General features: G+C 49.4%; 1 long non-coding RNA gene across 1 annotated transcript; it reads right to left on the bottom strand.

Annotated features, from left to right (window-relative positions):
* Positions 1-2,615: 2,615 nt before the first annotated feature.
* On the bottom strand, positions 2,616-3,740 carry LOC109754922 (uncharacterized). Its single transcript, XR_012202344.1, has 3 exons — positions 3,453-3,740; positions 3,113-3,327; positions 2,616-3,040 (listed from the first exon to the last, which is right to left on the bottom strand). It is a non-coding gene; the product is annotated as an uncharacterized lncRNA (long non-coding RNA).
* Between the last annotated feature and the right edge of the window lie 501 nt (positions 3,741-4,241).

The following is a 4,241-nucleotide window of genomic DNA, read 5'->3' as shown; positions in this document are numbered from 1 at the left end:
GGGAAGCGTAGCCGGGCTTAGGCTGCGATGCTCTGGAGTGGAGGAGGGGGTGGGGATGGGGATCTCTGGGAAAAAGGGTGTTTCGCAGACGTCATCTAAGAAACTTAGGGCGGCGAGGGTATGTATATCGATGGGTAAACTGCACGTCCAGACCGACAGAGGTTAGCGATGGAGGCGGCGCGGCGGTGGCGACCTAGCTAGGTTCTGAGCGAGGGAGGGGTGGTGTGTATGTGTGTGGGCGGGCGATTTGGGGTGAGCGAAGGATTTGGGGTGTGTGTGTGTGTGGAGGGGGTCCAAGGTGGTGTTTGAGGAAATGCCGCGGGTACTGGAAATTTTACTAGGCGGGAGTAAAATGACGGGGCTGCGGAAAATTTGGATCAAGGAATTGAAGCAGAGCGGGGCGGGAGTAACGAACATCACATATGGTTAAAATCATAATAATCGTGTGCTATCAAACAGAAAAACACTCCAGCCGAGTGGATATTTTTGAGATTGCGAGGGATGGAGGCGAGAGTAAAATACCGAGGCTACTGAAAATTTGGATCTATTGATTAAAGAAGAGCGGGAGTAACAGATATCGCACACGGTCCAGACATACTAATTGTGTTCTATCAAACAGAGAAACCATCTTCGCGGGCAGATATTTTCGAGATTGCGAGGGAGTAGATATTTTCGGGAGAGGGAGGGAAGCCTCATGGAGCCCAATCTATTGTGATCATGTGGGTGACAAGGCACGGGCACGGCACATGGGTAGTCCTAGGGAACCGTGTTTGTTTCGTACCCGATCGCAGACGATTGTTGTGTCTAACTCGTCTGCTGTTTATAATTTGGCCAAACAAACATGGGAAATGGTCAGAACACAAACACACTTGCATGTGGACCAAATACATGTATGAAAATGGTGGTTTGATGTTCAAATACCCAATGCACAACTTTGATGTGGCACCTGTCGCACAAAGTGCACATTATTATTGCTAGCCCCCCCCCCCCCAAGCACACACACACCTCGTGTTGTCGGGAGGGGAATCCTAGCTATGAACGCATGCCCCCAAATAGCTATGTCTGACATCTCACAGTACCGTAACAGAAAACCGAAAGGAGTACATCAACCCCCCCCCCCCCCCCCCCCGCTTGCTTCCGATCAAATGTGAACCGTGTGCGAGCTCACAGATGTGTTCTTCTGGCGTTAGATGGGTGAGATAACTTACCAACCACACCTGCGGGTAGCCCGATATGTGTGTGTGTGTGCGCGCGTGTGTGCGTGCGTGTGTGTATGTGTGTTTGGTGTGTGTGTGTGAAAACAATGTGCTATGATATTTAAATAACCAAATCACAAATTTGATGTGGCACATGTGCATTGAAAATTAATCGGGCGTCCCCGACCCCATGGAGGTTCATCTAGTACGAAGTAGTACTGTGCCCCCCCCCCCCACACACACACACACTTTGAGTCGGTGGGAGGGGGCATCTCACCAAGGCGTATTGTAAGACTGACCAAGAAGAATCACCACCTTGGTCATATAACCTCTCTTGTTTGTTGGGTCAAAGTCATGCATTGACGTTCCACACGCGGCCCCATGAAATAGGCTAGCTTGTCGCCGATAACCATGCGAGGGAGTGCTTGAAGACAACCACTGCATGCATGTGGCCCAAACATATGTATGAAGTGTCATGTGGTGTTTGAATATACCCAATGCACAACTTTGATGTGGCAACTTGCTTTTGGAACCGTACAGTCCCCACACAGAGCGAGGGTTCACGATGCGTAATATACTATATATAATATATAGGGATTCATGTGCATGCGAGCCTTCGAACTTAGGTCTCGAATCTCACCATGATCGACATATGACTATACAGTAACGCGAACCAAGAGAAGAAGAATCCACCCTAGTAACCTCTCTCGCGTTGTTGGTCGAAATGATGGATGTCCATGCGGGCCCATGAATATATAGGCTGTCGATGATAACCAAGCGAGGGAGAGTGGCCAAAGACAACCACTGCATGTATATATGTGCCCCAAACATATGTATGGACATGTGTGATGCATGCATATATGTTTGAATACCAAAAGCACAACATTTTGATGTGGCGCATGCATGCGTCGAAAAACACACAGTCGCCACACAGATCTGCTTCATTATGCGTCGCGTGCTCCCCCCCCCCCCCCCCCCACTTCGACCCGATGGGAGGGATTCGTGCGTACACATGCGCGCGAAGTATAGTTGCATGTACCAAACCGTATAATACGAACCAAAATTTAATCCCCTCCTAATTATAAGTCAAATTAACCTCTATCGCTGTCGGTCGAAGTGATTGACCAGGCGGACACACACAGATGGACGAGCATCTCGCCGATAACCTCGTGAGTGAGTGCTAGAGGACAACCGCCATCGCTTGCTTGTGGGCCAAACACATCTATGGACATGTGTGGTTGTGATGTTTGAATACCTAATATATCTTTACCTAGTAATAAAGAAAATTGGGTTTCTGGTCGTCCGTCGTCGCTGGCGATTTTGCAAAAAAGACCCTTTGTTTCTCAGAAATCAACCCGCAGTCCTATTTTAAGTGGCTCTCCAAGAAAATGTTTCGTTCTTACAAAAAAGGCCCTATGCTTTTAATTATTCAACCCGCTGTCCTTTTTAGGTGGCTAAATTCAGATACAACGAGCTTTGTACATAGTTTGTTCTTCAATTAAATTGTCCCGCCTCGCTGATATACATATATTCTCACCAATCTATATGTGTACGAGAGTTGCCATGAGAACCAGCAAGCCACATTAGAAATCAAAACAAGCAGAGAAAGGGAACAGAAGGAATAGACAAAGCGTGAAGGAGCGAAGAAAATGGAACAAAGTCCACCGAGCGAACACCACCACCACCGGCACCCCTCGCTCGACGGAGGACCCGCGATTTCCAAAAAGTGGGAGTTGTTTGAGGCCTGGAGCTGGGGGCGGAGAAGGCCGGGTCGAGGCGGCTGGGCTGACTGACACAACAGGTAGGCCGCAGCTAGACGAGGCGCGGCCTGGCCTCCTCGCAAGCTGCGAGCAAAAGAAACAGCGGGGTTGACTTAAAAAAAGAAGCAAGGATGAGCGGCGCAGGATCGGTCAGACCTGGGGCGCAGGTGGCGGAGTGAGGCTGTGTGGGTGCATGTCTGAATCGGGTCAGAGGCGAGGCTGTTAGCCGAATCTGGAGCACGACCGGGGGCAGGCAGATCAGGCGACGGCAGAGGAGCTAGCTGCAAGGCGCCCATCCCATGGCACAGCATGGTGGATCCGGCGGCGGACCGATCGAGACGGAGAGGCGGCGACCTCCATTGGCAGGCTCCCTGAAGAAAACGTGTGAGAGGTATTAGAGATAGAAGGGGAAGAGAGGATGAGAGAGGGCGGGTGGGGGTCGGGCGTCGGCCTTGGTGGCCTGCTTGCGCGCGGTTGGAGGAGGCAGGGCCCTTACCTTGATCTGGCGCCACAGTCTACGCATGTGGAGGCCAGGAGGAGGGAAGGGATGGATCCGAGCCTGTTGGTCAGGGCGAGGCCTGCTGTGGCATGATCCGGAGCATGGGGCAACAACTGAGCGGGGGAGGCCAGATCGAGCGACAGTAGAGGGAGCTCCAAAACGCAATCTCTAGTGGAGTTCCTCACCGACAGAGAAGAGGGGGTTGATGCTGCCCTGATAGAGAAGAAGAGAAGGGACAGCATCAGGTGGATGTAGAAGAATCAATGTGTTGTGTGGATAAGGGGGGCACGTAGTGGGAAGTGGGCGGTGGGTGTTGTCGCTACATGTTGTGCTTGGATCGGAAGCTGCTGGATTACTACGCATGTGCACCTACTATTACATTTTTTTTTTGATGAGCGCACCCATTATAATTACTTGTTGCCGGATGTCATAATATTCATATACCTACCATATCTTCCAAATACATATCAGATATAATAATTAAAAAAGAGTGGAATATTGAAAAGAAATAATATTTCTTAAGGGAAATGATATTTGGGGCTCACCGGTATTTGATGATCATCCAGATATTCCTCAACTTTGGGTGTCATCTATGTCTTGGTGAGACTAGCAAGCCAATAACCATGTAAGGTCTTAACAGAATCCAGCACCATTGATAGGGTACCCATGGATAAACTCTTCATTGAGCATAGAACATAATATTAGTACCAAAAGCGTACTCCAAGATTATATAAAGATTATGCACACAAATGAAAAATGCATCTTATGATTACAAAAGTGTTGATG

The sequence above is a fragment of the Aegilops tauschii genome, chromosome 2 (genome assembly GCF_002575655.3).
Source record: "Aegilops tauschii subsp. strangulata cultivar AL8/78 chromosome 2, Aet v6.0, whole genome shotgun sequence".
Lineage (NCBI taxonomy): Eukaryota > Viridiplantae > Streptophyta > Magnoliopsida > Poales > Poaceae > Aegilops > Aegilops tauschii.
Note: the sequence above shows the minus strand (reverse complement) of the source record. Positions and strands in the feature narration are given on the sequence as shown.